The sequence below is a fragment of the Petaurus breviceps genome, unplaced genomic scaffold, assembly GCF_028583685.1.
Source record: "Petaurus breviceps papuanus isolate PSGF00001 unplaced genomic scaffold, PetGlider_PUasm1.0 90792, whole genome shotgun sequence".
Lineage (NCBI taxonomy): Eukaryota > Metazoa > Chordata > Mammalia > Diprotodontia > Petauridae > Petaurus > Petaurus breviceps.
The window spans coordinates 1,654,512-1,677,829 of record NW_027187347.1 but is presented as its reverse complement, the minus strand read 5'-3'; the positions used below and the strand labels follow the sequence as shown (position 1 = coordinate 1,677,829).

At 37.8% G+C, this 23,318-nt stretch overlaps 2 long non-coding RNA genes across 2 annotated transcripts in view; one reads left to right on the top strand and one right to left on the bottom strand.

The window, feature by feature from the left end:
• Positions 1-14,963, bottom strand: part of LOC138147368 (uncharacterized) — a 38,260-nt gene extending 23,297 nt beyond the window's left edge. The window contains exons 1-2 of the long non-coding RNA XR_011164784.1: positions 14,873-14,963; positions 14,074-14,199 (exon numbers count right to left, since the gene is read on the bottom strand). This is a non-coding gene — a long non-coding RNA (uncharacterized lncRNA). The remainder of the gene's footprint in view (positions 1-14,073; positions 14,200-14,872) is intronic.
• Positions 14,345-23,318, top strand: part of LOC138147367 (uncharacterized) — a 51,354-nt gene continuing 42,380 nt past the window's right edge. Inside the window, exon 1 of the long non-coding RNA XR_011164783.1 lies at positions 14,345-15,066. This is a non-coding gene — a long non-coding RNA (uncharacterized lncRNA). The remainder of the gene's footprint in view (positions 15,067-23,318) is intronic.

Here is a 23,318-nt window from a genome sequence, read left to right as displayed (position 1 = left end):
GCCCAGAGGATCACAGTTTCTCCCAAAACACTATCAAGGCTTACAGATGTAGCACTTCATTTAGCAATAGGAAAAAAAATCTCCCATTCATCCAAGGATCCACAGAGGGACCCTGAAGTTCTGTTAAGCCACCATGACAGGTCTAGTTGGGGTGTGGGGGTGGTAAAGCCTTCAGGGAAGTTCTAAGACTCCCTGAGCTCCACAGTATCCATGCCAAGCCTAGCTTGAATCTTCCCTGAGGCTGGGGTGGTAGGACAGAGATTTGGGGAGTTCTGATTGGGTCTGATGAGGTACAGGCTCTGGGAACCTCCCTTGGACTCTTGATTAAATCATCCCATTTGATGAAACGTTTGCATGAGGCAATAAGCCTTACCTTGTGGCTAGGCCCAGACCTCTAGCCTATTTACTAACTGCTAACTACTAACTCTAGCCTAGTTACTAGCCTAGCCCTCCATTGTTCATCTACTTCTCACCCTTGAGCCTATCAAAATATCGATCCACCCTTGAACTGGCCTAGCCCACCATTGTCTGTGGCCTACAGTGACTTCCCACCCTTAAACACTCATTGACCTCATTAACTCCTCCTGAAGACCCTCCCCAAACTCCTCCTCTAGACCATTCCTAGATTCCTCTCACAGCCTTCTGTATATAAGACCCCATCCTGTCTTCATGTTTGTGAGAGCGACATAGAATAGTGAGGGTGACATAGAATAGTGAGGGCACCATAGAATAGTGAGGGCACTGATGACCTAGAACAGATTTACTGTGTCTAATATAAGTGAACTTTTAATAAACTTTACTTTTCTTTGGCTAAGGAAGACTTGAGTCGAATTCATTCAGCAGGACCCGCATGTTGGTATTTTGGGGTTGCCAGAGCAACCCTAACCCTCTTAGTGGGTAACCTCTTCAGGTCCAGCATTTGGCATTTCCTGTCCAAGCCAGGCAGCACCTGAGCCCCATCTGAGTCTTTCTAAAAAGCTGTTGTTGGGCTGCCTAAGTTTGAGAGAGCAGCCTCAGGGCATTCCCAGTAAGTTCAGGAAAGTGGGCCTGCAAAGTGAGTCTGAGGCTGGCCCAGTCCCAGTAGCCTGAGTTTAGCCCTAGTTCAGCAGGCAATAAACATTTATGAAGCACCTACCATATGCCATGAGTTGTGCTAAGCACTTTATAAATATCTCATTTGGTGCTAAAAACAACTCAAGGAGATAAATACTACTATTTATCTCTATTGTGGATGAGGAAACTGAGGAAGACAGAATTTTAAGTGATTTGCCTCTTAGCTAGTAAGTGTCTGGGGCTATATTTGAACTCAGCCTTCTCTGCCTTTAGGTCTAGCACCCTATCCATTTTATAACCGAGATGAGTCATGGGCTTCTAGGCATTTCAAGTAGATTCCAGGGTGGCCTGCAGTGGCCTGAATCATGCTGTGGGAGAAAAATCCAAGGGAAAAACCAAGCCCAAGCAGTTCCTGAAGACTGTGGTGGCAGCACAGGAATAATCTCTAAAACAAGATGGAGTGGGAAGACTGACCTCAGGCAGAGCCTACAGCTGGGAGATGTCCCAGAGTCCTATAAAAAGAGGAATCCTCTAATCAGAACCCATCACTAGAGTCACCACAAAGTCTCTTGAAGGAGGGGCTTAATCAGGACCACTATACTCAGAGCCAGGAAAACCCTGCTGGTATTATTCAAGCACAAGTACTACCCCTCCATCCCTCTCCCTCCATAAGGATAACAAGGAAAACATTGAAGATTATAAGGAGCTACTGTGATTTTAGAGATACTCAACAGATAAACCCTGAAGAAGATAGTAATCATATAACAAGTCCAGATAAAACCTTAGAGACAAAAAGTTTCTTAGTCATAGAAACTGCAGTAATATTGTGAAAGAATGAATGGGAAAGTTAGGGAGGAAAGAATTGCAAGGAAAATTGACACCTTCAGGAAGACAATGGAAAACCTCACTCAAGAGGCCCTCCTGTATCCGAAAGAGATCATACAAGTGGGAAAAGGACCCACATGTACAAAAACACTTATAGCAGCTCTTTTTATGGTGGCAAAGAATTGGAAATCAAGAGGATGCCCATCAATTGGGGAATGGCTGAACAAGTTGTGGTATATGAATGTAATGGAATACTATTGTGCTCTAGGAAATGAAGAGCTGACAGACTTCATAATAACCTGGAAAGACTTATATAAACTGATGCTGAGTGAGGGGAGCAGAACCAGGAGAACATTGTACGTAATTACAGACACATTGTATCTGTGATGACTAACTTTGATAGACTGGGCTCCTCTCATCAACGTAAGGTTATATAAGACAACTCCAAAAGATTCATGATGGAAAGTGATGTCCACATCCAGAGAAAGAACTATAGAGTCTGAATGCAGATTGAAGCAAACTACTTGCTCCCTCTCTTTTTTTGTTTTATTTTTTTCTTTGTCATTGTTCATTCTATTGGTTATAATCCTTCTTTACAACTTGACTAATGTTTAATGTGAAGATACTTATAGAACCTATATCGGATTGCATGCCGCCATAGCAGGAGAGGGATGCGGAGAAATTTGGAACTCAAAAGCTTGTGGAACTGAATGTTATAAACTAAAATTAAATTTAAAAAAAGAACTAAAGTCCCTGGAAACTAGAATTGACCAAACAGAAAAATGACATCATAACCAGATTCATCAAAATATCAAATATAAAATTAATCAAAGAAGTAACAGAGAGTCAAATAATTTTTATAGACAGAAGAAAATTTAAGAAATATAATATTATAAATAACTGGTGGTCAAAGAGATATAATTTAAGAATTATCAGCATATCTAAAATTACTATCAGAAAAGTCTAGATATCATATTTCAGTGATTTATAAATTCAAACTGCCCAGAATTCTCAGAACCAAGAGGCAAAGTGAACATACAAAGAATATACTAGTCACCTCTAGAAACACTATACCCCAAATGGAGACTCTCAAGAAAATGATAGTCAAAATCCAGAGGTTCCAAGTCAAAGAAAAAATACTCCAAATAGCTAAAAAAAGAGTTCAGATATCAAGAAGTCATGCTAAGGATTAAACAAAACTTAGTATCTGCTACCAAAAGAGAGTGGAAATTGGAATATGATACTACATGATAACCTATCTGCCAAAAAGTAAGTATAGTCCTACAGGAGGAAAACAAAAAGAATCTTTAATGCAATAGTGGATTTACAAGCATTCCTGTGAAAATACCAGCACTACGTAGACATTGGGAAATATAAAAAAAGGCATCAAGAGATTGGAAATGTACACATAGTTGCATAATTGAAAGGGGATATGTAGGAACAAGTTACTTTTGTGTTAATAAAATGAAAAACAAATGTCTCTTCAGAACCCTAATAATTTTTTGAAATTTATCTATTTTTAGCATTCATATTTAAAAATTTTGGGGCAGCTAGGTGGCACAGTGAATAGAGCACCAGCCCCAGAGTCAGGAGTCCTCCTGACTCTGGGGCTACTGTGCCACCTAGCTGCCCCAAGCCATCCCAATTTTTAAAATTTCCACTTCTCTATTGTTTATTTGGAATATTTTTCACATAATCCATGATAGTTTTCTTTTTTTCCTCTGAAAGTTTCCTATTAATATTCTTTGACTATAAATTGGGGAATGGCTCTTTATGTTAATAAATCTGACTCAGTTCCCTACACATGGGAGAAGAGAGACCTTTAGAAGACAAACTTTTATAAATTTTTTTTCTAGCTTCCAGCTTTCCTTCTAATTTTGGCTTCATTGATTTTGTTTGGGCAAAAAAATTAATTTCATATAACCAAATTATCCATTCACCTCCTGTAATTTTCTTAATCTTTTGTTTGTTCATAAACTCTTCTATTTTCTATAGATCTGATAGGCAAATGTTTCCATGCTCTCCCAATTAACTTATGATATCATTTTTTATGTCTAAATTAATTTTTTTTTGCTTTTTTTTTTTGGAGGGTGGAAGTTAGGGCAATTGGGGTTAAGTGACTTGCCCGAGGTCACATGGCTAGTTTTTGTGTTAAGTGTCTGAGGCCAAATTTGAATGAAGGTCCTCCTGACTCTAAGGCTGGTGCTCTATTCACTGTGCCACCTAACCACCCCTTTATGTCTAAATTCTGTACCTATTTTGACCTTATCTTGGTATATGGTTTGAAATGTTGGGTCCATGCCTACTTTCAGACAGATTGCTTTCCAGTTTTCCTAGCATTTTTTGTCAAATAGTGAGTTCTTACCCCCAAAGACTGGATTTTTCAGGTATATCAAACAATAGATTACTGTCATCATTCACATTATATTGTGTACCTAATCTAATCCATTGGTTTGCCACTCCTATTTTTTTTAGCTAGTACCAGATTGGTTTGATGATTACTGCTTTATAACATATTTTGAAATCTGGTTGTGTTAAGCCACCTTCTTTTGTACTTTTTTTTACATTGATTTCCATGTTATTCTTGACTTCATTCCAGATGAATTTTGTTTTATTTTTTCCCAGCTCTATAAAATATTTTTGTGGTAATATGATTGGTATGGTGCTAAATATCTAAATTATTGGAGATAAAATTGTCATTTTTATTATATTGACCAAGCATCCCAATGAGCAATTACTATTTCTCCTATTGTTTAAATATGTCTTTGTGTGGAGTGTTTTGTAGTTATGTTCAAATAGTTCTTGGGTCTGTCTTGGCAGGTAGACTCCCAAGTATTTTATGCTTTCTCTAGTTATTTTAAATAAAATTTCCTTTTCTACTTCTTCCTGCTGGGTTTTGTTGGTAACATACAGAAATGCTGATGATTTATGTGGGTTTAGTTTATATCCTGCAATCTTGCTAAAGTTGTTAATTGTTTCAACTAGTTTTTTAAGTTGATTCTCTATATCATCACATTATTTGGGGAAAAAGTGATAGTTTTATTTCCTTGTTACCATTTCTAATACAGTGTTGAATAAAAGTAGTGATAATGGACATCTAGGCTTCACCCTGATCTTATTGGGAAGATTTCTAATTTGTCTCCATACAGATAATGCTTTCTCTTGGTTTTAGACATATATTACTTCTCATTTTAAGAAAAGCCCCATTTATTCCTATGCCTTCTGGTGTTTTTAAATATAATTATTTAATTTTTGTTGTTTTTGTTATTGATATGGACAGTTATGCTTTTAGTTTTCCTACTAATGAACCAGCTTTACATTCCTGACATAAATCCAGCCTGGCTGTAGTGTATGATCTTTGTGATATATTTTTGTAGTCTCCTTGCTAGTATTTTATTTAAAATATAGCAGCTGCAATATTAAAGGATCATAAGTCATGGAACATGATATTCTGGAAGGCAAAGGAGCTAGGACTACAACCAAGAATCCTGGCAAAATTAAGCATAATACTTCAAGGGAAAAAATCGTCCTTCAATGAAATAGAAAGATTTCAAGCTTTCATAAGGAGAAGACTAGAACTGAACAACAACAAAAAATTGATCTCCAATATCAAGGCCCAAGAGAAGCCTATAGAGGTGAAAAAAAAAGAAAACATAAGGGAATTCAATGGAGCCGAACTGTTTACATCCCTACATGGGAAGATGATACTTGGAATTCCTAAAAATTGTACCCCTAATAGTACAGCTAGAAGGAATATACATAGACAGAGGATAGGGGTATAAGGTGAATTTGAGGGAATGACATAAAAATAATTAAGAGTTGAGAAAGAGGAGTACACTGGGTACAGAAAGAAGGGAGAGGCAGAATGGGGTAAATTATTTCACAAGAAGAGGTATAAAAAACCTATTACAGTAGAGGGAAGATTGGAGGGTGGGTGATGGGCATCTCTTGAACATTATTCTTATCAGCATTGGCTCAAAGAGGGAATGATAAACACAATCAGTTAAATATAGAAATCTATCTTAACTGGCAGGAATGTAGGAGGGGAGAAAAGTAAAGGGTGGGAATGGGACTGACAGAAGACAGGGCAGACTGGGAGAGGTGGTAGACAGAAGCAAAACACTGTCAAAGAGGAAAAGGATAAAAAAAAGAGAGAAGATGAACAGAAGGAGGAAAAATAGGATGGAGGGAAATACACAGGTAGTAATCAAAACTGTGAATGGGATAAATTCTGCTATAAAATAGAACCAGACAGCAGAGTGGATCAAAAACCAGAATCCTACAATATGTTCTTTCCAAGAAACACACCTGACATAGAGAGAGGCACACAGCTGACGTAAAAAAAAAAAGGCAGGGGTAGCAATTCTGACCTCAAAGCAAAACCAAAAATAGACCTAATTAAAAGAAATAAGGAGGGAAATTACACCTTACTATGAGGTACCATAGACAATAAAGTAGTAAATACTAAAAGAGTCTATCATTCAGATCTATGGAGAAGGGAAGAATTCATGGCCAAACAAGAGATAAAGGGTATTGCAAAATGTAAAAGAGATAATTTTGATTATGTTAAATTAAAAAGCTTTTGCACAAAACCAATGCAACCAAGATTAGAAGGAAAGCAGAAAGCTGAGAAACAATCTTTATAGCAATTGTCTTTGATAAAGGCCTCATTTCTCAAATATATAAATGAGTCAAATTTATAAGACTACAAGCCAGTCCCCAACTGATAAATGGTCAAAGGAAGTTTTAGATGGAGAAATTAAAATTATCTATAGACATATGAAGAAGTGCTATATCTATATCACTTTTGATTAGAAAATGAAAATTTAAAGAACTCTAAGATACCATCTCATACAAATCAGATTGGCAAATATGACACAAAAGGAAAATGGTAAGTGTTGGAGAAGATATGGGAAAATTGGAACACTAACACTGGTGGTGGAGTTGTGAACTGATCTACCCATTCTGGAGAGCAATTTGGAACTATGCCAAAAGGACAACCAAACTCTGCATACCCTTTGATCCAGCAATACCACTATTGGGTCTGTATCCCAAAGAGATCATTTAAAAAGGGAAAAAGACCTACATTTGCAAAAATATGTATAAGTTGCCCTTTTTGTGGTGGCAAAATATTGGAAATTAATGGGATGTCCACCAATTGGAGAATGGTTGAACAAACTGTGGTATATGAATGTAATGGAATACTATTGTGCAATAGGAAATGATGAACAGGCAGGTTTCTGAAAAACCTGGAAAGACTTGTACAAACTGATGCATAGTGAAATGAGCAGAACCAGGAAAACATTGTATGCACTATCAGCAACATTGTGTGATGATCAACTACGAATGACTAAACTCTTCTCAACAACACAATGATCTAAGACAAATACAAAGGACTCATAAAGGAAAATGCTACCCATATCCATATAAAGAACTGATGAACTCTGAATGCAGATTGAAGCATACTTTTTTCACCTCATTCTTTTTTTGTGGTTTCTTCCCTTTTAATCTATTTCTTCTTTTACAACTATGACACAACTATGGAAATATGTTTTACATGACAGCACATGTGTAACCTATATCAAATTCCCTACCATTTTTGGAAAAGAGGAGGGTAAGGAGGGGGGGAAAATTGGAACTCAAATTCTTGTAAAAATGAAAGCTAAAATTGTCTTGACATTCAATTGGGAAAATAAAATAAAATGCTATTTTAAAAATTGACAAGACGACAGCTAATTGGAAGGGTGGACGAGAGAGAATGAGGAGTTAAGTATGACACTTAAGTTGTGAAGCTGGGTGATTGGGAGGATGGCAGTACCCTTAACAATAGTAACAGTGAAGTATGGAAGGGAAGAGAGTTTCAGGGGAAAGATAATGATTTCAGTTTTAGACATTTTGCATTTAAAATGTCTATGCAACATCTAGTTTGAGATGCCTAATATGCAGTTGGAGATGTTAATTTGGAGGGTAGGAAAGATATTATTTCTGGATAAGTAGATCAGAGAATCTTCAACATAGAGATGATAACTTAAATCATGGGAGCTGATAAGGTCACCAAGTCAGATAGTATATAGAAAGAAGAGCAGAAGGCCTAGGATAGAGCATTCCAGAACACCCACCTTTACTGAGTGTTCTGGAGGAAGACCCAGAAAAGGAGTCCAAGAAGAAGCAATTGGAGGTAGCAGGAGAGAAGGAGAAAGAAGTGTATCAGAAAGCTAGAAAGAGGACAGTATCAAGAAAAAGGTGATCAATAGTTCTAAAGGCTGCAAAGAGATCATGAAGGATAAGGATTGAAAACGACCCTTGGATTTGGCAATTATGAGATACAGAAATTTCTTTGGAGAGAATGGTTTCTGTTGAATGATGAGGACAGAAGCTAGAGTACAGAATTAAGAAGGGAGTGAGAGGAAAGGAAATGGAGCTACCTACTGTTGTAGTTCCTTAAAGCCAGGGACTGTTTTTCCCTTTTTGTATCCTCAGTGTTTAGCATAGTGCCTGGCATATGGTAGGAGATTAATAAATCTTTGCTGATTTGACTTGGAAGTTAAGTGACATACCAATGACACAGCCATCATTTCAGAAGGAGAATATTACAAATGAGGAAACTGAGACCATGAAAAAATAGGTGATTTTTCCAAGGTCACACAGCTAGGAAGTGTCTGAGGTAGTATTAAAATTCAAATTTTACTAAGTCCAGGTTGAACACTATTTGTAATGACACACTCACTAAATGGAAAGTGACTAAGTATGATTGTTAAGAAGACTTTTTCCTGACACTGTCAGTTCATGTACACATCTCAGAATGGGATAAATTGTACATGTAGAGGGGTTTGCTCAAGTAAGAAGAAGGCCCACCTCTTCATATGAGACAGGGGTGAAGGAGGAAGATAGTGGTAGAAGACATCTTAATGATTTGAGATGAGAAAGAGTAGAGAAGAGAGACTTCTTGATGAATGGCATTTTTTAAAAGTCAAATATGAAGCAAGGTTTTCAACTGAAAGGAGAGGTTGGGGAAAGGAGGAGCTAAGGGAGATTTGAACAGGGATGAAAAGATTGGGCCTTTGTGGTGGGATAGTGAGCTAATTAGGGACAAGTTAAAAAAATGCTTTGACACAATGAGAGATCAGCTGAGATTATTTAACATAAATATGTAGTGGATCCAGTCAGCATAGTTGGTTTTTCTGTTTGTTTGGGGTTTTTTTGGAGAGGTGAAGGCAAGGCAATTGGGGTTAAGTGGCTTGTGAACCGTCACACAACTAGCAAGTATGTCAAGTATCTGAGGTTGGATTTGAACTCAGAGCCTCCTGACTCCAGGGCTAGTACCATATTCACTGTGCCACCTAACTGCCCCCACTCAGCACAGTTTCCTGAAGCTTCATTCAGCCATATAAGTAGGAGTAAAGATGGTGGGAGTAATCCCAGTCTTGACATTAGAAGACTGGTGATGAGATAAGAAGGCAAGAGTTAGAGAGAAGAGGGCAGTGTAGAGTTGAACTGGTCCATGAATGGGTCAGGATGAGAAGGGGGAAGAGTACAGCTAGTGTAGGGGTAATGACCTGGGAAATAGGTGAGGACTGAAAGGATCGGAAGCCATGGTGAGGATGAAATACAGGGTTAGGGGTTACAAGGCAGAGGGAGAGGTGGAAGACAATAGAATATGATCCGATATGGGAATTTCTGAGTTCAGGACCTTTTGTAAATAATGGCAACAGCAAGGATATGACCATTTCTCGTGCAGCTAAGATGGGATGGAGGAGTCATGTGTGACACAACTAAGTTAAAGAAGTGAGATTAGGGCATTTAAGAAAGTTTCAAAATGTATATTGAAGTCCTCTAGGATGAAGGGGGCAGGAGCTGGGCAGGAAAGACTGTGAACTGGGCACTGGACCTACTGTGGAAGGCAACGAGGAAGTGTCCTAGAGGTTGGTAGATAGCAGCTCCCTGAATTTTGATTGTGTAGCAGATAACGGATTGCATGAACCTCAAAGGAAGAAAGGTTATTGAGTGGTAGTAATAGAAAGAGAGGCTGGAAGTGGCAGTGGGGAACAACAAATATTTCATCTCCCCTACCTTCGCTAGAGAGGAGGGCAGAATGAGTCAAAGTGCAAATAGTGCTGGAAAAGGAGAATAGGGAAGTTATGTTATCAAAACGAAGTCAGGTTTCAGTGAGAGTCTGGATATGGAAGAAGTGGGAAAGAAAAAGATTTAAGATAAAGTGGTTTTGTTACTGATGGAGCAGACATTCCAGAGAGAATAGTAGAAGGGGTAGGCTTAATTAAGGTAGGCTTAATGTGGGACATTCTGTTTAGGTAAGTGGTAATAAGGTATCAAAGAGTAGGGATAGAGAGTGGGATTTGAATGACGGCAGCTAGAGGTTCAAAATCACTGGGATGGTGAAGGTGTGACGAGACAGAAGTTTATTGATCATTGAGGAATGAGTTCAGATTGGTTATTGACTTCCATAGGGCTCTGGCCTCATTGTGGGCCTTAAAGGCAGTGAAGGGACAGACAGGTTGCAAAGCTGAAGGAATTGTGTTACTTCCTTTCCCCTGAAGGGAGGAGCCCAGGCAAGAGACCAGGTGCAATAGGATTATAATACTCTAATAGCACTAGAACTTAGTAACCATTTGTAATGGGAATGTAAATTTAAAGATCTTCCCTGCCCCTAGGCTAAAGTGCACCTGGAGCCTGGGGTGGGAGGCTTGTTTTTCAGAAGATACTTCTTGATTGGCCAGTGAGTCAATAAGGTTGTTACATTCCCTGAGCCAGGAGAAGGCTATATAAGCCCTGATGTGTAGCATTGTTTTGGGGGCTCACTTTGAGAAGTGTTCTGTGACTTGATCTGTAAAAACCCAGATGTTGTTTGGTATGGATGTAATGGTTGGACAGTTTGGAAATGTCTACTTGATCTGTTTCTCTGACTTGATAATTCTGTCTGTGTATTCTGAAGTTTGGGGTACTGACCTTTTTCCCCTAAACTAGGTGAATGATACATATCTGACTGATTAAAGTAAGCTCGTTAACCCATTTTGAGTTGCTTTCCTTTATCAAAGCAGATCCAAGAACCTGTGGTGGCAGCGACTCCGGGGAGGCTTGGGGTGCTTGCTGCCACACCATTTCAGACCTAAACACATTTAATCCAAAGATAACAGCAAATGAGTTAAGAATCTAATTAGAACTTTAGAAAAAAATTGGAGATGACAGTTCTTTGGCAATTATTAAATGGGAATAGAAAAGAATTTACATAATTTTTAGCTGTCTATGGCACTGGTGAAAATTGATCATGTACTGGGGCATAAAGACCTAACCAAAAATGTATAAAAGCAGATATTATAAATATATCATTTATTGATCATAGTGAAATAAAATTATTTTCAATAATGTCCCTTAAAGTAAAAATGAGAAAATAACTGGAGACCAACTATCATAATTCTAAAGTACTGGTGGGTCAAAAAACAAATTATAGAAAAAATAGAGCATTTTATCAAAGAAAATAACAATGAGACAATATATCAAAATTTATTGACTGTAGCTAGAGCATTTCTGGGGGAAAGTATATATCTCTAAATGCTTTTATCAACAAAAGAGAAAATTAGGTGTAGATTAAAAAAATTTAAGACTCCCAATTAAATAACAAAATAGAAACTTTCAAAATTATGAGATTAATAATATTTAAATTAAAAAGACCATTGAATTGATAAATAACTGGAACTGATTTTTCAGAAAGAAAAAAACTAATAAATTTGATAAACATAATCAAATTAAAAAAGGAACATAAAACCAAATTGTATTAGAAGTGAAAAAGGAGAATTCATATTAATTGCAGAGTAAACAAAGAAAATTTTAGAAACTATATTGCCTAATTATATGCTAACAAAATGACAACTTATAGGAAATAAATGACTATTTACAAAAATACAAAATGTCTAGATTAACAAGAGAATAAATATCTAAATAATAAAATATCAGAAAAAGATATTGAACAATTCATAAATAAACTCCCAAATTAAAAGAAGAAAACAAAATTCTAGTACCAGATGGATTCCCAAGTTAATTGTTTTAAAAATTCAAAGATAAATTAATTCTATCATACAAATATGGTATTGAAATGTTAACCAAAGAGAGTCAAAGCAGGGAAAGAAAACCACAGACCAATATCCCTAGTGAACACTATTGAAAAAAATTTTGAATAAAATATTAGCAAGCAGCCTACAACAATATTTTAGAAAGTTTATTTGCTATGATCAAGTTGGGTTTATTTCAAGAATTCAGGGATAATTTCAGAGGAAACTAGGAATACCTTTATGAATTCATGCTGAATGAAAAACAAACAGACCTTGGGGAACAATTTATAAAATGATAGCAACATTCTAGAGAAAAACAAGTTTGAAAGACATTAGAACTTTGATCAATAACAATAATATAAATTATGAGGTCAAAATAAAGAAGAGGAAACACACCACTCACCTCCTGACAGGGATAATGAATTTAAAATGAAGAAAGAGATACACATTTTCAGACACAGCTAATGTGAGGATTTGTTTTGCTAGACAAAATAGGTATGGATTGAAGGATTTTTGTTTTGTTTTGTTTTCATTTTTAAAATTTGCTCAGTGGGAGGTTAGTAGTGGGAAGAACAAATTAATAAAAAATTCTTGTTACTTGAAAAATGAAAACAATAAACTTAATGAAAAAGAAACAAATTAGTAGCCTCCAACTTCACCTAAAACAAAATGACAAACATCAAGGCCAAGAGCCAAGGCCTGTATTTGAGGGCCATATATTGGCCTTGGTGTGGAAGACAGCATTGTCTCTGACCAGATGCTATCCAGGGAAGCAGTCAAGACAAGAGATGAGGTCCAACCGAGAGAGAACAGGGTTGACAACTTATACCTTTTGAAGGCACCCCAGTCCCTTCTGATTTCACAACTACTGTCAATCAAAGAGGCTGCTCACATGATTAGCACACCAGAACCACTGTACAGAATGCCTGCATGTGCTCCAAAGGTTCATTGGACAGTTATCACAACTCTCCCAGGAGCAGCTCTCCAGCTTCTTCTCTGTACTGAATCAGTGACACTCTTTTTATGCTCATAGGGATGGAATTAATTGGTTGATCTTCTATTACATGTAACCATATATACAATGCATATATGTATACATGTATGCATACAGACATAAGTATGTGCTGATATAATTAAGTGGGAAGGATAAATAAAAAAACATACCAAGAAATACAAAATCCTTGTGATGGTTACACAAGCAAATAAAACGGATCCAGTACTTCAAAAATTAATCTAACAGTGAAAATTATTTTCTACAATTCATCTGGAAACTATCATTTTTTGGCTCAAAAATTGGCTGGTACTTAGGGTTTTTTAATGTTAATAGGCTTGTTCTGTTTCAGAATATTTTTGATGGCTGCAAATACATATTTATCAATACACATTGCTATTGTCATGTTTTAAGAACTGTATCTAGGAGAGTTGTATAAAAATAACTTCACATTGTATAAAGCCCAGAAAAGCTTAAGTTTCTTTGAATCCTATACAGACAACACTAGGGTTCTGTATTTCTGGGTTAATTTATCATTTATCCTTTCTAATAAAAAACTTCAGCTATTTAGTTAGACTTGTATTTGTTCTGAAACACACATACACACATACTGAATGTATCTGAATGGGAACAAATACTGTTTTGAAATAGGTAATTAATAAAATGAAGTGGGTGAAGCACTTTGCCAAATAGAAGTCAGATGAAAGCACTGCTGGCAGAGTGGATAACATGTAGCATTTGGAATCAGTGGTTCTGGGTTTAAATCTCTGCCACTTTAGGACCTCCCCCTGTGAAATGGGCTCTTGTAAAATGAGGGCACGGGTTGAACTCAGTTATCTTTAATATTGATTTCACTTTGAAAGTCTAGGTGCTATGTTGCATATTTTAATGAATATCTTCTTAACAAATATTTTTCCTTTATATAAAGAGTATGGTGATAACACCTGTAGTACATCATAGGATTTTATGAGGGTCAAATAAAATAATGCACTTGAAAAGAACAAATCATAGATCTGGGCTATGATCTTTGAGTCTATTCCTCCCCTACCCGCCATCCCCCAACACCCCCCCCCCCCCATCAGAAAACTGAAAAAAGGGTTAAGGGACTTGCCCAGCATCGCACAGCTAGCTAGTAAATACCTGGGGAAGGATTTGAACCCAGACAGCACCACACTACCAGGTCTCCAAGCATGGACAGGACAAAGCCCTTAGGCAACTCTTGATGGAGTTTTCAAGTGGTCCTGACTTGCATATCAGTTGTCCCAGCTAGGTAGAAGGGAGAGAGTCTGAGGGCACTTATAATAGCTGGTTCCCTCTGAAGTTTCCTTCAGGCTAGCGGGTGCTATTGCTAAGTGAAAGGAGGAGATGGAGGAAGAGGAGGGGCTCCAGGCGGTTCCCGGATGGCCCATTTAAGTGCGCTGCCAGCTTGTGGTCTCAAGGGCTCTTGGGTGAGGGGTGTGGTGGGTATTGCGGGGGAGGGGTGCCGGGGAGTATTACCCCTACCCCCACTCTGTTTCTCCCCCTCTCCCTGACCAGCTCCTAGGCTCCCAGACAGCAGTGTAAATCCCCTTTCCCCTTACTGCCCCGTATCTCCCTCCCCTGCAACCTCCTGCTCCCTCCTTGGCAGCCCATTCTCCTCTGGGACCCACTCGCTGCTAAGCAGTTTTATGGAGTAAAGCAAATTGTTAGACATCTTGGGCCCAAAAGGATTTCAACTGATTTTCAAACTTTGAACGAAGCCAGCTTCCAGGCTAGGAATGCGAGTGTGTAATGGGCCGCCTTTGAGCAAAGCTAGCGAACCCACGCGGGCCGAACCCGGTACTATGCCTGTGATGCCCGCACTCATCAGACCCCTGAAGAGGGTGTCAGTCGGTCCATACAGATGGGAAGCCCTTGGCCACGGAAGCCAGAAGGTGCTAAATGATGTGTAGCAACTCACCTGCTGAATAACTAGCCCTGAAAATGGAGGGCGCTGGAGCTTCCGTACCATACCTGGCAGCTGCAGGCTCTGCGCAAGCTTTCCCGGGAGTGGAGGAAGCCACCCTCCCTGCAGCGACATTGCCTTCTGGTTGGGCGGGGAGGAGAAAGAGGGCCGCCTCGGTGCACCTGAGAGCCTAGACCTTGTCCGCTCAGGTGAGATGTCGTTTTTATGGTTAAACCATAAGAATAAATTGCTAAGATTATATAGCTCTATAAGGTTTCCCCGAGCACTTTACAAACATCTCATTTGAGCTTCATAACAACTCTGTGAAGTCGGGAGCTATTATTACTGGCATTTTAGAGTAAGCTAACTGAGACTGAGAGTGTTTAAGTGACACAGCTGTGACCACCGCAGCTAGGTTCTTGACTCCAGAGCCACTGTTTTATTATAAATCACTGCCTCAAGTTTGAGAGACCATGCAGAGAAATAATTGTTTTCCATTTATGCATATATTATATGAGTTTATATCTACATTTGTGTTTATATGTACTTAATAATATAGAAAAGCATTAATTATAACACACATACATGCCCTTTTAAAACCTTTTCTGATTCACCTAACTGTTAGTGCTCCCTCCCCCAAAATTACCTTGTATATTGCATATATCTGTATATTTTATATATCTGTATCAATAATCATACATCAATTTAACTAGCGTTTATATGTCCCAAAAGCCTTAATGCAATTTTAAATTTGAAGAGCTTTTAAGTCCATTAGTTTTTAAAATTAAGTTTTTTTGTTTATATATATATATATATTTACTTTTTTATTTTTTCCATTTTTCAGATGCTTTATTAACTTCTGGTTTACATCATTCATTCCACCAGATTTTGAGTTACAAATTTTCTCCCTGTTTTTCCCCTACCCACCGCCCCAAAATAGCAGTCCCACAGGATATCCCCTCCTCCATTCTGCTCTCTACCATATTTTCTCCCATACCCCTTTCGACTTTTCAGTAGGGCGTGGTGGATCTCTATGCCCCAGTGCCTTTATATCTTACATCCTAATTACATATAAAATAGTATTAATACTAGTGTATATATATTTAAACATTTGATTTTAAAACTTTGAATTCCAGATTCATTCCCTTCCTCCCTTGTCACCCACCCTTACTGGGAAGATAAGCAGTTCAGAATAGGTTGTACATGTGTAGCTAATGCAAAACAATAACATAGTAGATATATTGTAAAAGACTGACTATATTCCCCTCCCTCCTATCCCACCTCCCACTTGTTCTGTTTTCTACTTTGATCCCTTCCCTTTTCAAAAGTGGATGCTTCCAACTTCCCTCCCCCCCAGCCTGTCCTCCCTTCCATCATCCCCCCTCACATCTCCTTCCCGTCTACTATCCTGTAGGGTGAGATACCCTATTTAGTGTGTATTTCATTCCCTCCTCAAGCCAAATTCAATGAGAATAAGGTTGACCCAATTCCCTTTTGCCTTCCTATTCTTCCCCTCCATTGTAACCATTTCTCCTTGCCTCTTCTTTATGAGATAGTTTACCCCATTCTGTCTCTCCCCATCTTCTCTCATGATATTCCTCTCTCACCTCTTAATTTCACCTTTTAAGTGTCATCCCTTCCTGTTAAATTGGTACTGTGCCCTCTATCTATGTATACCTGTAAACATATATACACACATTAACATATGTATTCATGTGCCCATATACCGTCATATATAGACATATATACATATATATATTTCTATTCCCTTCAACTATTTTCATACTGACAAAAGTTTCATCAGTTACAATTATTATTTTTCCATGTAGGAATGTTAATAGTTCAATTTGATAAGTTCTTATAATTTCTTGTCCCTGTTTACCTTCTCATGCTTCTCTTGCTTCTTGTATCTGAATGTCAAATTTTCTATTCAACTCTGGTTTTTTCATCAAGAATGCTTGTAAGTCTTTTATTCCACTGAATGACCATATTTCCCCCTGAAACATGATACTCAGTTTTGCTGGGTAGGTGATTCTTGGTTTTAATCCCAGCTCCTTTGACCTCTGGAATATCATATTCTAAGCCCTTCGATCCCTCAGTGTAGAAGCTGCCAGATCCTGGGTTATCCTGATTGTGTTTCCACAAAATTCAAATTGTTTCTTCCTGGCTGCTTGTAATATTCTCTCCTTAATCTGGGAATTCCGGAACCTGGCTATAATATTCCTAGGAGTTTTCTTTTAGGGATCTTTTCCAGGAGGTGGTCAGTGGATTCTTTCAACCTCTATTTTTCCCTCTGGTTCTAAAACATCAGGGCAGTTTTCTTTGAGAACTTCCTGGAGGATGATTTCTAGGTTCTTACTTTGATCATGGCTTTCAGGCAGTCCAATAATTTTTAAATTATCTCTCCTGGATCTATTTTCCAGGTCAGTGATTTTTCCCATGAGATATTTCACATTACCTTCTATTCTTTCATTTGTTTGGATCTGTTTAACAGCATCTTGATTTCTCATAAAGTCATTAGCTTCCATTTGCTCCAATCTAATTCTTCAGCAATGATTCTCCTCAGTGAGCTTTTGAGATCCTTTTTCCATCTGGCAAATTTGGCTTTTTAAGACATTCTTCTCCTCATAACCTTTTTGAGCCTCTTTTGCCATTTTAATTAGTCTATTTTTTAAGGTGTTATTTTCCTCAGTCAGGCTGTTGACTCTCATTTCATAATTTTCTTGCATCTTTCTCATTTCTCTTCTCAACTTTTACTCCACTTCTCTTATCTGCTTCTTAAGGTCCTCTATGACCTGTAACCAGCTCTTATTTTCCTTTGAAGCTTTTGGTGCAGGAGTTCTGACTTCACTGTCTTCCTCCTCTTCCATGCTTTGCTCCTTTTTGTCCCCCAAATAGGAGCCTAATGTTGGAATCTTCTGTCTGCTTTGTTTCCTTTGCCTGGTCATGCCACTCCTCAGTCACTTGATCCCTGGGCTTTTTGCTGCAGTAGGACTCTGCCACCAGACAAGGCAGCTTTCGTCCCAAATGCTGGGGTTTCCTCAGCTGCTGGAGGTATTTGATGGGTGCCCTTTCTGAGGCCTCCACATGCTCTGGCAAGCTGGACACACACCCCAGTACCTCCACCCTAGACTGCAATCCATATCCAAGCAGGTTAAAGCAAAAGTGATTGCCGCTCAGACTGGTGCTTGGTCCTCCCACACTCTGCAGGCCAGGAGCTGAAGCTGCCACTTGGCGCTGGCTGGCTGTGCTGGTGTCTCAGCAGCTTCTCCCTGCGGGGGCAAAAGCCCATGCACTCCCACTTACTGGGTCCCAAAGTCCAGACTGCACTGATCTCTCACTTTGTCCTTCACATCTATGAGTTGATGATTCTGGAAACGGCCACAGCTGCTACTGATCTGGAGTCCCTCCAGCCGGTGGTGGTCAGGCCCGCCCTGGGAGGCTAAAACCTCTGGCTCACGTTGGCCTGGGCTCTCCTCCTAGAACACTGTGCTGGCTGATTCCTGCTGGCCTGCTGGGCTGTCCTCAGCAGGAGGTTAGCTTCTCTGTGTCATTTTGTGGATTCTGCAGCTCCAAAGTTTGTTCAGAGTCCCCTTTTTACATGGATTGGGGAAGGTGGAAACTGGAGCCACTTGGAGGTAGTGCTTCTACTCTGCCATCTTGACTCCACCCCCCACTAAAATTAAGTTTTAAGTTCTTAAAACTTTATAATGCTCTAAGACTTTTAGAATACTGGTTGTATAGGTAGCGTTTATTTATATAGTACTTTAAAGTTTGCAAAACACTTTCCAAATATCTCATTTTATCCTTACAATAACCCTAGGAGATAGATATGATTATTAACTACATTTTACAGTTGAGGAAACTGAAGAACAGATGTGTTAAATGACCTGCCCAAGGTCACATAGCTAGTGTCAAAGGTCAGATTTGAACTCAGGTTTTACTGAGTCCAGGCCAAGTACTGTATGCACTGAAATACACACACACACACACACACACACACACACACACACTTTCTCTTTTCTAGTTTCATGGGATCAGTGCCAACACCTTCATTTTATGGATGATAAACTGAGATAAACTGAGACTGAGAGATTAAGTGACTTGCCTATGGTCACACAGCTAGTAAATATAAGAGGTAGCATTTGACCCCAGAGTTGCTGGCTCTAGGCCAATGCCCTCTAGATCAGTGGTGTCAAACTCAAGTAGAAATAGGTATCACCAAATCTTACATATGTATCTCTGAGGCTACATATTGCCTTAGAAAGCCATATATTAAGAATATCAGTCTTCTATTGTATTTTTGTTTATTCTGTTAAATATTTCCCAATTAATTTTAATCTGGTGCCACTCTCCCTGGGGCTTGGTGTTTGACACCTGGTATTTGACACCTTTGTCTTAGACCATATTGCCCTTCTATGATGCATAAACTCCTTTTGGAGAAGTGCTGTTTGCTTTTGTCAGTATATCCTTAGTACCCACTCTGGCATAGAGCTTAGTGTATAGTAGATGCTTAATAAATATTTGAATCCATATTTTATGTGTGTATATGTATTAAAGTGATGGTTTAGAGAAGACTGGAAGACCAGTATGAATTAATATAGTATGAAATGAACAGAACCAGGGGAATATTTTATATTCATTAACAGTATTGTAAAAACAAACCATTGTGAAAGACTTCAGAACTCTGATCAATGCACATTGAGCAACCAGGATTCCAGAGGATGGATCAGAAAGCATGCTACATACCTCCCAACAGAAATACCATAGATTCAAGATTCAGGAAAAAATAATCATTTTAATAATTTCTTCCTGAATAATAGTATTTTCATGCATTCTTGTACCATAATTTGTTGAGCCAATTGATAGGCACCTCCTTAGTTCCTAATTCTTTGCCACTACAAAAAGAGCTGTTCTGAATATGATTGTGCATATGGATCCTTTTCCTCTTTCTTTGCTCTCTTTGGGGTATAGGCTTAGTTGTAGCATTGCTATATAAAATGGGATACTCCGTTGAGTAACCTTGGGAGGCGTATTTTCAAATTGCTTTCTGGAATAATTATACCAATTCACAGCTTCTCTAATAGTTCATGAATGTAACTATTTTCTTGTAGTCCCTCCAAATTTTGTCATTTTCCTTTTTTGACATGTTTACCTCAGGGCATTTTCATTTGTTTTGGGGAACATCTGATTAATTGAGTCTCTTCCCTTATCTACTAATAACTTTTCCAAATTGGAACAATTCAAAAAGTGAATCCTAAATCTTAGGTCCAAACCTCAAGGAAAATAAGATCACTAGAACAGATAAGGGTCATCTTTTCATCTATGCAAGTCCTAGCTCTATGCCTTTTATGATACAAGTATACCTTGGGGATATTGAAGGGTCGATTCCAGACCTCCACAATAAAGTGAGTATCACAATAAAGCAAGTCACATGAATTTTTTTGGTTTACCAGTGCATATAAAAGTTATATTTATACTATAGTATAGTCTATTGAATGTGCAATAGTATTATATCTTAAAAATGTACATACTTACAAATGTTCATATCTTGATTTAAAAATACATTATTACTAAAAAAAAATGCTAGCCATGATCAGAGCTTTCCACAAATCATAATCTTTTTTCTGTGGGAGTGGGATGGGGGGGGGTGTGGAGGTGGGTGGGAGGGTGGGTGTGGCAATTTCTTAATAAGACAGCAATGAAGTTTGCTGCATAATTGACTCTTCCTTTTATTTGAACACTTAGAGGTCATTGTAGGGTTATTAACTGGCTTAATTTCAATATAGCTGTACCTCAGGGAATAGGGAGGCCGAAGGAAAGGGGAGAGAGAGGGGAATGACTAGTCAGTGGAATAGTAAGAACACATGCAATATTTATTTATTTTCTACTTAATAGTATTTTATTTTTTCCAATTATAGTTTTCAGCATTCATTTTTATTATAAGATTATGAGTTCAAAATTTTTCTTTTTCTCTCCTTCCCCAAGACAGAAAGCAATATGATATAGGTTATACATGTACAATCATGTTGAACATATTTCCATATTAGTCATGTCATGAAAGAAGAATCAGAACAAAAGGGAAAAGCCAGGAGAAAGAAAAAACTAAAAAACTAAAAAAAAGTGAAAATAGAATGCTTCTATCTGCATTCAGACTCCATAGTTTTTTCTCTGGTTAGGGATAGTATTTTTCATCATGAGTCTTTTGGAATTGTCTTGTATTGTATTGTTGAGAAGAGTTAAGTTTATCATAGTTGATCATCACACAGTGTTGCAGTGTTGCAATGTTGCTGTTACTGTGTATGTTCTGGTTCTGTTCACTTCATTCAGCATCAGTTCATGTAAATCTTTCCAGGTTTTTTCTGACATCTTCCTGCTCATCATTTCTTTTCTTTTCTTTCTTTCTTTTTTTTCTTTTTGGAGAGGAAAAGGTGAGGCAATTGGGGTTAGGTGACTTGCCCAAAGTCATACAGCTAGTAAGTGTGTCAAGTGTCTGAGGCCCGATTTGAACTCAGGTCCCCCTGATTCCAGGACTGGTACTCTGTTCACTGTGCCACCTAGTTGCCCTTTGCTCATCTTTTCTTATGGAACAATAGTATTCCTTTGCATTCATATACCACAACTTGTTCAGCCATTCTCCAATTGATGGGCATCTCCTCAATTTCCAGTTCTTTGCCACCACAAAGAGACCTTCTATAAATATTTTTGTACATGACACACAACGTTTTTTAATTAAATTTGTTGTTTTATATGGGTATGATTTGTGGTTCCCCAAAACAATTATAATAGTAACATTAAAGATCACTGATCACAGATCACTATAATATCATGAAAAAGTTTGAAATATTGTGAAAATTACAAAAATGTGACACAGAGACACAATATGAGCACATGCTGTTGGAAAAATGGCACTGATAGACTTGCTCAATGCAGGGTTGCCACCAACCTTCAATTTGTAAAAAATACAATATCTGCAAAGTGCAATAAAATGAGGTATGCCTTTACAAGATGAAGTACTCATTTGTGAAATAATTATAAAACTAATCTGTCTTTTTCCATAAGTAATGCAGGACAAGAATCGCTCTTCACTCTAAAGGCCTTAACAGAATAAAAAATGTAAATCAACAGTTAAAATAAATTAAAAAGTTCAGTACTTCAGTCAGTCTGTGATATCACTTGTGTGGGTATTCCCTCCACAGGTGCAGCTAGCAATTCATACATTCCTTTTTTTTTTCCTATATTCTATTTTACTTATTCTAACCTAATCTATTTATTCTATTTAACCTTCCGTAGATACACCATGGCGTTGCTAGGGGTAGAGGCTGGGGGAGAAAAAGAACATGTTTGGACCTTTCCTAAAGGCCTCAAATGTATGCGTAGACCAGAGCAGCACATGGGCTATGGAAATGTTAATTTTCCCTCCCATTTTAAGAGCAGCTCGAATCTTTTTCTAGTCACACATATCTTTGATACTTTTATCCTCTTCAGTATTCTTTGTGCATAACGCAGCCTTGGTATCTTGCTGTTGTCTATTCATGGTCACCAGGCTTCTTTCTCTTGCCCTTTGGGTGACTTGAAATGTTGATACTTTGCAAATTTTGTTCTTTCCTGACAACCATGTAACATAACTGGAGGATTCAGGTATTAAAAGGACGGGATTTTGTTTAATGGAGAATCTTGGGGTTATCGGAGCATTGCAATTTCCCATTCTTTTTCTCTTATACAGTTCTAAGTTTATATCTTTTGTCTGTGTCATTTCTAATAAATTCCAAAGAAGATCCACTTGGCATACCAGAGGTCTTCCTTGGGATCATGTAATATCTTGAGTGTACTTAGATTACTTGTCTCTCACCTTTACTACTTGACCTGCCCACTACTTTTTTTTTTTTGATTTTACATTTCCATGAGGGTCATTTTTTTTTACCACTTCTTTATGTAAAAGTTATAGTGTAGTACCCTTCTAGCCATCATGTGTCTTTCCATTGTCATTTGGGTCACATGCAACTTTGGTCATATTTATCTTTATATTTATCTATATCTATCTTGAAATCTTATCACTGCCTATATATCTATGACCATATTGCTATTAATTTAGTTAGTATAGGCAGAGTATACATACACATACACACATATCTACATGTTATATACATGTGTATACATATGTAGGCACAGTGGTACATCTACAAAAATATGTACATTTGTGCATATATGTACACATAGAAAGATCGATCATATATGTACACACATACACACACAAACACATAAATATAATATACAAATAACTCTCCACCTGTCCATGTGCTATCATGAAAGGCACCTCAGATACATACAGACATACAAATATATGATATATGCATGCAGAATGCCATGTATATTTATACACATAGCATTTTCTTTATATTATGTATATGCATATATAGTATGATCAATTTATTCCTATGTGTATATCCATTTTATATGT